The 13,404-nt window shown below is 41.4% G+C and overlaps 1 long non-coding RNA gene across 1 annotated transcript; it reads right to left on the reverse strand.

The window, feature by feature from the left end:
• Positions 1-7,296: 7,296 nt before the first annotated feature.
• LOC131382001 (uncharacterized) lies at positions 7,297-9,549 on the reverse strand. The gene is made up of 3 exons (XR_009211132.1): positions 9,392-9,549; positions 7,836-7,965; positions 7,297-7,388 (listed from the first exon to the last, which is right to left on the reverse strand). It is a non-coding gene; the product is annotated as an uncharacterized LOC131382001 (long non-coding RNA).
• Positions 9,550-13,404: the final 3,855 nt, after the last annotated feature.

The raw sequence follows: 13,404 nt of genomic DNA on the forward strand, positions 1-13,404 counted from the left end.
GCACAGGACAATGCCCAGAAAATCAAAGGCAAAGTAGCCCTTGATTTCATGAGCTGAGACTTGGGGTGAAACTTCCAATGCAGAGATCTCTGGCAAGACGAGTGGGGCTATGTCTTTTCCCTAAAATAAGCTTAAACACTTCTAACCCAGACAAGACTCAAGAAGTCTGTTCTATTTTAACACTAAAGCTGTATTTCAGATCTTAACAGCCTGAAGTGAGGTCAGCTCCCTCTCATAGAATGGGCTGAGTCCTTACTCTACATTCTGGACTGTAGGGAAGAAGAACTGATAGCTTGCAGAGGGATTTGGATGTAGCCAGTGAGGAGTCTTGACCCAGCTGAAAAAACATCAGCAAAGGCAGCCAAAATCAATTGTTTGAGGATCTCATCCCAGAATTATTTAAATTGTATCATGGGCAACTTTGCTGGGACAACTAAGACTAAGAAGACTCAGTTAGAAGTCAGTGTCCCAGAACTTTAACTCCAAGCGGGTATGAGAGAAAACCTTGCAGCTGAGTTTCCTGAAGTTTCAAATTTGACTCTTTGAATCTCCCTTTATTGCAGTCATATATGAGGTCAAAGTGGCTTCAGATGTAGGAACCAGAGAGCTGAGGGGAAGACACTAAAGATAGTTAATGGCAAATGTGTTTAACTTCAAATGGGGACATCTTAGAGCAACCTTGTGGTCAATGAGGAAGTAAAGAGGTGAAATTATTAGCCAAATCCCCAATGACTGGGGGTGATTTATTCCTTACTCCACTGCTATCAGGACACTCTGATGGCAATCTCTTTTATTTCTTCACTTTAACCATTGCATTCGATGTGAAAACATTTGTATTCGGCCCTCTGGGGCAACGAGGTGCCCTATTCTTCTTCTCAGGGACCACAGTACAGCAACACTTAGGCTCAAGGTCTGTCTTTGCCTTTCTGCTCTGTGCAACATTGAACATGTTCCTTACCCTCTCTGAGCTCCAGGTTCCCATCTGTAAAGCTAAGAATGATAATAATGATGGTACCTAATTCAGTAGGTGATTATGAGGATTAAATGAAAGAGGTGGTGTAAAATGTTCAGCATCTCATGGTTTCTAATGTATTATTCTTTTGAAGCTAGGAAAGTGCTATTGAGACAAATCTCAATTCACACCAACTCAGATACTTTCACTACTCCCAGATCTGCCTGTTTAGCCCCATGAGGGAGCTTCAATCCTCTCCCTACTAATGGCTGTCAGTCAGCAGCCCCCTTACACTGCAGACTTTTCCACAGTAGCCAGTGGGGCACATAGGGTGGACAGGAGCATGTGTCCCAGTGGGAAGGACAGACATGGGGTGACTAGCAGGCAATCCAGGGGAGAGGGAGTCAGGGCTGGAGATTCTGGGGACAGTGCATGCTGCAATGCTCATACTGTCCCAGCGAATTTCAAGTTCTGGGACTCTTCCTCCCAGAGAGTTTTCAAAAAGAAAAAAGGAGAGAGACAGACAAACAAAAAGAGAGAGAAGTATTATTTTACTGACTTTAAAAGCACTGACCTTTTAATCTGTTCTTCCAAAGAGAAAATGGTTTTGTGTTTCACAGTCTCATTGGAATCAATGATCCTGAATACATTCCTTGAAACAGACTCTCATAAATCTATATATGTACAAGTTAAAAAGATAATGAAGCGCTCTGATTCTGGGAACCAGCAGTCTTCAACAATTAAAACACCCAAAATGCATTCGTCTCAAGCTCTTCTCTTTTTGGACCCAAAGGCCTTTTCTTCCATTCTCACTTATGCTCATTATAATTCAATCAAAGTAATCCTCAGTGAGCATATTTTTTGTCCAGACCTGAGAAAGCCCTGTAGACAATACAAAATAAATAAAAGAATGAGGCCCCTACTCTCAAAGAACTTAGACCAGGGACAAGGCAAATTCAATTATTTATCCTACCAATATTGTCAGGTGCTACAGATATAACCGTGACCTAGATAGACACATTCCTTCACTATATGGAGTTTACAATCCAGAATCTATTGAAAATAGGCAGTGAGCAAACTTAGAGCTAAACTCTGGGTCCCAGATAAGTGGTAAGGACAGAAAAGAGGCTAGTAGTTTTCATTCATTTGAGTGCCTACTGTGAACTAACACTATGAATGCTACTTTGCATGCATTTTGCATTATTTAATTCTACAAGGAAGGGGTAGATTTTGTGTGACTTTGTGAGGGAATTAACTGGCTGACCCAGGTCACATAGACAGCTGATGACAGAACTGGGATTGGAACTCAGGTCTGACCCCAAGGGTGTGTGATTTCAGCTACTGTAGAAGTGCTATAGTACAAAAGACATGCTGAAGATGCTGGATCCAAGGCCTAAAGAATGGATTCGCTCTCAAATCTGTGGTGCCTACTAAAGCCAACTCATTTGACTCTGAAGTTCACGGAATAGACAGGAATTATCACAGATTGAGCATATACGATGTTCTTTCTTGGCCTGAGGACAAAGCCTTCTGCTTTAGAGAATCCCTTTTCCCCACTCTCCATTGAGTGAGGTGGAAGATTCCCCCAGTTGTTTCTGGGGAGAGCTGGTATTAGTTTCCTATGGCTGATACAATGAATTAGCACAAACTTGATGGCTGAATATGGCAGAGATGTGTTATCTGCAACTTCTGGAAACCAGAAGTCCAAAATTAAGATGTTAGCAGGGTCATACTCCTTCTGAAGGCTCTGGAGGAGGAGATTTTTTTTTCCTGCCTCTTCCAACTTATTGTGGGTCCTGGAATTTCCTGGCTTGTGATAACATGACTCTAACCCCTGTTTCTGTCTTGATGTGGCCTTCTTCCCTCTGAGTTCACTCCTCTTCTTACAAGGATACCAGTCACCAGAGATATGGGCCTACCCTAAACCCAGGATGATCTCACCTTAATTAAATATATCTGCAAAGACCCTAGTTCCAAGAAAGGTTGTATTTTAAGATTCTGGATGGATATGAATTTGAGGAAGCTACCATTCAACCAACTATGAAACTCCATTATCTTTTGTTTTCCATAAAAAGAGCTGGATGTTGGTCAACTCACAATTGTCTTTTCTAAGCATCATATTAGTTATGACGATGTTGTGAGGTGCAGTAGGAACAAAGTGCAATGGGAGCTGAGATACATTGCTTTTATTCTTAACTTCATCATTTACCAACTGTGTGACCTTGGATAATGTATTTCACATTTCTCAGGTAAGAAAATGGAGGCTTAGGCTGGGCAGGGTGGCTCATGCCTATAATCCCAGCACTTTGGAAGGCCAAGGAGGGTGGATCACCTGAGGTCAGGAGTTTTGAGACCAGCCTGACCAACATGATGAAATCCTATCTCTACTAAAAATACAAAAATTAGCTGCATGTGGTGGTGGGCACCTGTAATCTCAGCTATCAGGGAGGCTGAGACAGGAGAATCGCTTGAACCCAGGAGGTAGAAGTTGCAGTGAGCCAAGATCACGTCATTGCACTCCAGCCTGGGCGACAGAGTGAGACTCCATCTGAAGGAAGGAAGGAAGGAAGGAAGGAAGGAAGGAAGGAAGGAAGGAAGGAAGGAAGGAAGGGAGGGAGGGAGGGAGGGAGGGAGGAAGGAAGGAAGGAAGGGAGGAAGGGAGGAAGGAGGAAGGAAGGGAGGGAGGGAGGGGAAAGAAAGGAAGAGAAAGGAAGGAAAAGGAAAAGAAATGAAGGAATGAAGGAAGGAAAGAAAGAAAAGAAAAGAAAAGAAAAGAAAATGGAGGCTTAGAGACTATTAGAGAGATCCAAATACTCACCAAAGATTGGTGTTATCTCCTCAATAGGTTATTGTTTAAGTGAACAGCCAAAGATAACATTTCAAGTTTACCTGCCATCTCATTGGGGCCCTGTGACATCCTCTTGCTGATGGAATGTGTGTCACCTCTAGGTCGAGTTGGTTAAGATGTGGTTATGCCTTTTTCATCCTCTATTTACCCATATGCAGGCTGAAGAGGACTAGGATACAGGGTACAGGAGAGGATGGAGCTCCAAAAATGGGCAGAGCCTGAGTCCCTGAATCACAACATAGGAGACCACTCAATAACAGGGAGCACAAAGAGCAAACTGTTCCGTGAACATGAAATCAGTGTCTACTGCATCTACTAAGTCATTTGGATTTGGGGTTTGGGAACTGTACTTGTTATGGCACCTAATATTACCGTAAATAATCCCCTACTCAAAATCATGGACTGGAAGGGCAGAGATACAACTAAAATCTTCCTCCACACCCTATATTCTTCCCACGGTACTTTCTTTTCTAGTCTATGAAAGGCAGCAGGATCTGGACTCAGGCCAGAATCTCCATCCTAGAATCAGGATGAGCATCTGGCTGGAACAGAGTTTATCCTAAATCCCTTAGGAAACTGAGTTTGATGGATGGGGTGCAGAAAAACAAGTGCTCAGGGTGTCATGGAGTGCACAGGAATGGTGGATTGGATAAATCAACATGAGCATTGTGGAGGGTGAGCTCAGAGGCAAATCTGCAAGGGAATCTCAGTAAGGATGGCCAATTCCTCAGGCTGTGCAAAGGCAGATGTCTTTAAGACGCAGCATAACCTCTTTCAAATTTACGGCTTCCTCTTTCTCCATACAACCAACCCAACACAGAACAACTTCTCAAAGATATTTTATTGTTCTTTTAATAAACCCAAGCTCTGTCTTTTCTTTCCTGCTACAGAAATGTATTGGCCTAACATACAAATCATAGAAATCCCTAACTACAAATTCAAACATTGAATCAATCCCTAACTACAAATTCAAATCCCTAACATAGAAATCCCTAACTACAAATTCAAACATTGGATATTAAAAGTCAACTGTTAGAATTTAAAAAAAAAAAATAGAAAGAACACTTCTTGTATAGTACATTCCTTTGAAAAGCACTTGTATTTCCCATTTTTGAAGCAATGGTATTTTACTCAGCCAAACATAAGAAATTTGAAGCCATTGTCAAATATCCAGAGGAAGTTTGCAGACAGAATTTTCTTTCAGAGATTAAAGCATGTTTGAGCAAATGCTTAGCATTTTATCATACATAGGAGATCCCTTCAGAACTGGGGACTGGGGCTTTGTCAGGTGGTGGAAAAGGCCTTTATTACTGCATTTAATGCCTTGTGTCATACTTAGTTTTGTACATTCCGAGCACTGGGTTTGAAGCCTAACAGACATGTTGTTCAGGGATTCATCATAAGGTTTTGGTCTTTGAAACCCAATGAATACTCAGATCGAGCCATGTTGGCTTCTTCCCAAGGAAGAGATACTCACAAGGGACAATGACAAATGGGAAAACTCAGCAAAATGTTATTACTAGTTGAGCTTCTGCCCAAAAGCCACATGAAGAGCTCTCTGGTAAATTTAACTGAAAAGAAAGCAAAATTCACCTGAAGGCTTGGAAAGAGGGATCCACTCCAATTCTGTACACCAAAACCCCAGTTACCACCAGATGGCTGTTCTGCTCATGACTGAAAGGATGACAACATTTAAGTTTGAATAAGAGAGACAGAGAAGGACAGAAAGAAAAGAGAGAGAGGGAGAGAGATAGAGAGGGAGGGAGAGAGAGGGAGAAATTGTCATTATCTTAGAGCTGCCCTTGTACATATAGTTATCCTTACGTCTGGTATACCAAGCGGAATCAGATTTCCAGAATTTACCTATCAGATGAAGAATGCCTGAGTGAAGAGGAAAAGGAAAGCAAAGGAGGGAGAGTCGAACCCTGTGGGTGCACCTTATACCCTAAAAACCTACAGTTGTGCTCACAGAAGCCCTCTATTTGTGTGGCCTCAGGAAGGTCGTTGGTCCTATCTACCTTGACCTTCCTCAGATAATTGACATGGTAAATAAAAGGAATAAAACACATAAAGTCTCTAAAGCAATGCCTAGACTCAAAGAATCTGACGCCTTTCCTAGCTCAGATCAAGATAAGGGAAAGTCTGAGCCTAATATAAAAGTCAGATAGCCCCAGCTGCAGAAAGAAGAATGGAAAAGCTGAGAAGAGATTCAGGACTAGGATGACGACACAGAGTCAAGCTGGAAATAAGAACCAGAATTCCTGGACCAGAAGAAAGAGAAGACTGGCTCCCTATGAGACTGGAGTACAGGTCATGATAAGATCCTCAGCAGGTTATATATCCAAGGATTTTTTTTTCCCCTTTCTGATTAAGAAGCTGGTTAGTTTCAGAGCCTGAGGCAAGCCAGGCCTGCTTTGGGGACTAAATGGCCTGTGCTGCAGGAGATCAGAGAAATATGAGGCAGGGAGCCAGGCAGGTCATTATTTTTTCCAGGTGCCAACCTACAAAGGGAGTGGAATCTGGCATTCACAAGCCAGAAAACTGCCAACATTTTTGACAATTGTCATTTGATTTAATTGTTCTGAGGCAGCATGGCTCAGCAGTAAATACACTTAGGAGGCTCACAGAGAACTCAGATATTCTGGTGACTACTGTGGCATGATGAACAACTGAATAACTCTATCAAAAGGAGGGCAGACCAGGGGAGGGAGGGAGAGACAGCTGTGAGAAGAACTGGGCTGCCCTATTGTTCTAGTAGGAAAAAAGTCCAGGACTCAGAGCTCAGCAGCTCCTCTTCTGGGCCCTGACCCCTAATCTAGAGGTTTATGCAAAGTTGCTTTTTTGTGGAGGTCTCTGGTCTACTGGTGATGATGGGGTAGTGGAGCTTTTGTAGGTTTTCAAAGACTAGGTTACAGAAGGGATTTTTTTTAAAACCAGAGGTGGCTGAATGAAGGTTCAAAGCTACAAAATCAGAGTATGGAAACGAATGCTAATTACTTATATTTATTAAACAATTACAATGTCCAATGCACTATGTTAAGTGCTTCTATGGATTATCTCATTTCCTCCACTAATTAACCCTAATGTCTTAGTCTGTTTTGTGCTGCTATCACATAATACTGGAGACTTGGCAGTTTATAAAGTACAGAAATTTATTCTCTCACTGTTCTGGAGTCTGGGAAATCCAAGATCGAGCCAGTGGTATCTGGCATAGGCCTTCTTATTGTATCCTCACATGCCAAAGGTGGAAGAGCAAGAGAGAGTGAATCCACCCCCTCTCTTTTTATAATGACATTAGTCTATTCATGGGGGGCTTAGCCCTCATGACCTAAACACCTCCCAAACAGCCTCAAAAATCAATGCTGTAGAATTAGGGATTAAGTTTCCAACACAGGAATACTGGGGGACACATTCAGACCGTAACACCTATGGATTCAAAACAATTGTAATACCAATTGTTTAGATGATGAAACTGAGGTTTCCATATGTTAAATAACTCCCCCTGGAACACACACAGCTGGTAAGCAGCCCCTCAGGAACTCACTCCAATGCCCACACTTCAAACTGCACTCCCATATTGCCAGGAATCTGAAATTGATGAAAACATATACTTAGTTGCTGCTAAGATGCATTTGGCTGCAACTAATAGATTGCTTGACTGATAGCTTAAAGTGTAATAGTTACTGTTTACTTAATGAAATCACACCCCATAGATACAAGGTCCCTGTCCAAAGTCTCTGAAGGTTGCTTGGCCTCTCTATTGTTATTGAAAGAAACGGCCACACTGCAAGTATGACATTCTCACTTAACAGCTCCCATCCCATTTCTCTGTTCCCCTTTACAGCAAGACTCTTTAAAATAATTTCCCATACCCTCTGTCTCTCCATCTCCTGCCATTCTTCCTGGAACCCAATCCAATCTGGCCATTTCCTGCACCACCCCACTGAAACGCTTCTTTGAAAGTCACCAGTGACCTCCACATTGCCTAATTCAACAGTTCTCAGCCCTTACTCTTACTCAACCCATCAACATCACCTCATACACAGGATGACCCATCCTTTGAGAAACACCTTCTGACTTTGCTTCCAGGACTCCACTCACTCTTGGTCCCCCTTTCACCTTTATGGTCACTCCATCTCCATCCTCTCTTCTGGTTTCTCCTCACCTGTCAACATCCAAATTTTATGTGCCTCAAGGCTCAAGATTTAAGCATCATTTTACTGTATTTACTCCACAACCCCTAGGTAATATTATCCAGGAGAGCTTTAAACACCACTTATAAACCTATCAAAATCTATTTCTCCAGCATTAAATTTCAAACCTGAATAAAAAACTGACTTTTTGACATCTACACTGAGATGTCTCCAAAGTTCACATGTCCCAAACTGAACTTTAAGTTTCACTCCCTTTCCCAAGCCTAATTTGTCCTCAGTCTGACTCTTCTCATTAAACAGCAGCTGTGTTCTTCCAGTTGCTCGGGTCTAAAACATTGGAATCATCCTTTTTTCTTTACCTTTATCAGCCTACATCCAAGCCATCAGAAAATCCTGTTGGATCTTTGAGATAAATCTAGTGTATCAGGCCACTTCTTAGTATCTCTCATCCTACCCCTTTAAGATGATAGTCTAAGCCCCCATCATCTCTTACATGAGCTATCAAAATAGCATCTTACTGTTCTCTGTATTTCCACCTTTGCTCTACTATATTACATTCTCCGAAGAGCAATCAGAGTCGTTTTTTTTAAATGCAAATCGCTCCTTAACTCTAAATGCTCTAATAGCCCCCCTACTCATTCAGCTTGCTTGCAGAATCCAAAAAGCCTGTTCTCTGGCCTCCCATTACCTCTTTGATCTTAATTCCTATCACTCTCACCCAAGCTCGTTATAACTGTGGGTTCTGACCTACTAGAATGTTATACAGTCAATTTAGACAGTAATGACCAGGACATTTTAATGAAATAAAAAATATAAGAGACACTATCACAGTGCATTACACACAGTAAAGGTGGGTTCTTCTGTGAAACTTTGAATTCAGTGTGTGTGAGGGCATGTGTGTGTGTACTGGGTTAGAATATAAAATTTCTCACTGTGGGTCGTGGTCCAAAAGTTTGGCACTAGCTCACCCTGCTCCAGTCACTCTGATATCTTTCTAATTTCCCCAAGATGCCAATCATTCTACTGCCTGAAGGACTTTGCCCTTATTACTCTCTCTCCTGGAATTTTCTTACACAAGATATCTGCTCCCTCACTTCTTTTCACTCTTTACTCAAGGTTAACCCGATTAAAGAGGTCTTCTCTGGTCATGTTGTATAAAACAGCACCCCATCACTATCTCCCCATTCTGTTTAACTTTTCTTCATATTGCTTCTCACCACTACAGGTTAACTTTTGAAACTAGTTTATCACCTACCTTCCTCCATTATAAGTTCCATTAGGGTAGGGATTTTGTCTGTTCTGTTTACTACTTTTCTAGAGATCCTATTTTAGTTTCTGGCACACAGTGGGAACTCAGTAAGTATTTTTCAAATACATTAATGACACAACCCAAGTAAGAAGGAAGGAGGGCAGCCGCAGAAATAATTCTCTACCCACCATTTGTTGTCTTTTAGTAAGGTAGTCTCCAGCAACTTTCCTCTTTCATCTCGTTGTTCAGAAATTGATATAACTACCCCCAAAGCAGTATCAGTCAAAGAGGAAGTCAATTTCCACTTTCGGCTTAGACCAATCATGACTCATTCTGAGCTTATGGTGGTGAAGCTTCCTACCTGGTGCCTGCACAAAATTGGATTCTATTGGTCAAGAAGGACTTGGAGTGCAGGAGGAATGGATGTTTTAGGTGACTAGTAGGATATGTCACAAAGACCTCAGAATGTTCAGGCATGTTCAGCAATGAGGTATAAGACCTATGCCCTCAGAGGCATGCAGTATGGAGGAAGAAGACTCTAGGAAGGGCCAAGTGAATTGTCCAAACCCACGCAGCCCATAAGTGGTGAAGCTGTAATTCAAACTTGGGTTATTTTGGCCCAATCTCTACTCTTCTAAGCTTTGAACCTCAATTACTTTGTGTCTGTGAATTTCAGCTTCCTGAATGTGTAAAAAGGAATGTCATTAGCTACTCAGGAAAATAAGATAACTTCATAGTAGAAAGGACTAAGACACAATTTATAAATCTTAGAACTATTCTGGTTGTGATTTATTGAACACGGAATTTTGTCAGGCAGGGCTTTCTCATTCTTTGAAGGGAGAAACTGACACCCTCCACATATGAGCCATTTGTCTTTCTTGAAACATCTATGAAGTATGTAAGAATATAAAATTCCTGGAATTGGAGTCTAGGCGTTTTAGTTTGAATCCTAACTCTAGCTAGATGGCTTTGGGTAAATCACTTAAACCTTCTGAACCTAAGTGCTTTTTTCTGAAAATGGTTATATGTATACTTTTTTCATGAGATTGTTGCAATTACTAAGAAACATACATATGTATAGAGTATGTTGTAAAACGGGTGAGCAATAGTTGTAATAATAGAGCAATTAATCTTCAATGCCCAGAATATCCTATCATAATTTTTGGAGGAAAGAAGGGGCTAATTAACTTCTAGTTTCTCTTAACCATGTTATATTCTCTGCAACGAGGAGTCAAATCTCACCAAATGCTCTTCTTTCTAGAGATGAGAATAAGGCGTTTCTCCAGGAGAATTGATCTATCTCATTAGAAGGGGTAGGAGAAGCCTCATTCAAAACGCTGAGTGTACTTCAAGTAGGGAAGGAAGAAGCTAGGGCAGAAACATGAGCTGAAAGCTCCCAGCTTCCCTAAATAAGCTGAATTCCTCGCCCAGCAGTCACGAATCCATATTCGGCCCTGTGCGTGGGCATCAGGTTGGAGGCCTCCTTATCTGCCTTCTCCAGCTCCTGGCACAGAGTCAGGACAGGCCCCAACTCCATTTTAAATAGCAGGGAGAGTTTAGTTGCTCCATCTCAGGGGATATCAACAAATTCATATCCAAAAATGTTTAGTGAACATTTTTGTGTGAGACACTCTTCTAAGCTCTGGGGATAAAACCATGAAAAAGACAAAGTATCTGTTTTGATGGAGCTTATGTGGTAATAAACTTCAGAACAATTAAACTAATCAAATAGCTTCAGCTAGATGTGAGTGCTGTGAGGAAAATGGAATAGGGTAATGTGAGAGGGTGGCAGGGCATGAGGACAGAACTCTATTAAATAAAGCAGTTGTGGGTAAACTTTTCTAAGAAGGCACGTTTTAACAGAGACAGGAGAAATTACGGAGTAGGTCTTATTCCTGTTCTGAATACAGGCCGTCCTCATTATACACAGTAGTGCAGGGCCATGACCACACATGCTGAAGAAAGCAGTCTTAACCCTGGAAAAAAATACGATTTCATGACCTTTAAAAATGTTTGTCAAAGCATTTCTGTCATTCATAAATGTAAAGAGATAAAATAAAACTAATAGTCCAATTTCCCTCCTATGTATATCCTCTCTGTGTGACAGAATTCTGTTTCTGTCCCATTCACATTAGATTTGCTTAAGACAATTGAATATGAGCAGAAGTGACAATGTAACTTCTGAGCCAAGTTTTAAGAACTAGCCCTGGGTTTGCCATGTCTTTATTTTCTGTCCTAATTAGGGGCTGCTCCATATGCTGGTAAAGTAAGGATGATATAGACTACCACCATAGTGCTCTTGAAAGCTGAATGAGAAGAAATACACCTTTACCATCCTAGGTGATGAAATTAGTGCATATCAAAAACACCCAGAAGGCTTGGTAAAGCAGAGACTGATGGGCCCCATCCTTAGAGTTTCTCATCAGTAAGTCTGGGGTGGAGACCAAGACCCTGCATTTCTGTCAAGTTCCCAGGTGACACTGTCGCTGCTGTAAGAATCGCTGTTCTAAGTCATGAAAATCTGGGGATTCAGTTGTTAGTGCAGGGTAACTTAGCTACACTGACTGCTACAGAGGGGAATAAAGCTGTTATGCACAGATTAAAAAAAAAAAAGAGTAATTCAGGCAGAAGGTACTTCAGGGTTTTGGAATCAGATTTAAGTTAAAATTCCTCCAACTACTTACTGTGTGCCAGGCAGTACGCCAAGATATATGACGCTGAATGAGAATTCCTGCTCTAAGGAAGCTTATACCTTTTGGAATATTTATTCAAGTTAAAAAATGACACCTTAACTACTTCGGTCGCCCAAGACAGTGACACTTTCGATTCTGCTAAATGACTTTATATTGAATCAAGATGAGTTAATTTGAGTATTTCTTCCAGAGATTTCAAATTTGGTTACAGATATTCTGGTTACACCTGATCTATTATTGCAGAAAATGTTAACTGAAGATTCTATTGGACGGACATCAACAGCTTCAAATGTGTAATGAGTAGCAAGAAAAAAATAGCCTTCAGTAGAATAGGGAGGAATTATTCAAAGAAAACTAACATATGAGCTAGGGAGATTGTCCTGATGTCTTTCCAGATTCTCGTTCCACTTCTATCCTAAGGCCCAGCTGTTTTCTTCTTCTTTCTTCTTGGGTGGCTTACATGAGATACTTAGGTATTTTTATAATGAAATCCCCCAATCCCTGTATCTTTTTTTGCTTTAGCGGACCCCAGCAGATATTTATAACTTACGTCCAAAGAACCCTAAGAATGAAATTTTAAAACAAATAAATGCAATACACAGTGACAAGTGCAGTGCTACTGGTCTATTGAATGCACTGTGAATGATGGATGAGCTGATCATGCTAACAACTCAAGCACATTGTCCTTATACTCTAAGATTGCAAGATAGATGTAATTACTTCTTTGGCAGCACTTAAATATATAACAACTCACTAAGATATTATTTTCAACTGACCAGACACTGCTTTTAGACAGGATATCCTACAGGGAATTGTAGGAGGTGGAATATTCTGTTTGTACTCAGAGCCAATGAGGGGGAAAACTTGAAAGGAAGAGGATTTATGTTAAGGCTTTACTAGGTTTTATTCATTGTCTAGCCCAATGCTAATCCTAGACCTCAGAGGAGCCCCCTGCTTGGTTTCAGAAACCAACTTCAGCCCTTCTTCCTGCACCAAAGCACTCAAATTCCCATCTTGATCACTGATGTGTGACATTACCTGCGATGGAAATGTTTGTTCTCATTTTTTTTTTTTTCCTTGAAACAGAGTCTTACTGTCACCCAGGCTGGAGTGCAGTGGCACGATCTTGGCTCACTGCAACCTCTGCCTCCTGGGTTCAAGTTCAAGCGATTCTTCTGCCTCAGCCTCCCAAGAACCTGGGACTACAGGCACCTGCCACCACGTCCAGCTAATTTTTATATTTTTAGTAGAGATGGGGTTTCACCATGTTGGCCAGGCTGGTCTCGAACTCCTGACCTCATGATCTGCCCACCCCAGCCTCCCAAAGTGCCGGGATTACAGGTGTGAGCCACTGCACCTGACCTGTTCTCATTTTCTAACTTAGGTCTGTTCAGTGCACACACTACAAGGGGGATGATGAGGCATAACTGCCTCTTAAGGAGCATTCATTCCTTCATTTATTCATCCACCCATCCAATCATGCATTTACTTATTCTTTTAAAATATAA

Source organism: Hylobates moloch, unplaced genomic scaffold (genome assembly GCF_009828535.3).
Source record: "Hylobates moloch isolate HMO894 unplaced genomic scaffold, HMol_V3 SCAFFOLD_19, whole genome shotgun sequence".
Taxonomy (NCBI): Eukaryota; Metazoa; Chordata; class Mammalia; order Primates; family Hylobatidae; genus Hylobates; species Hylobates moloch.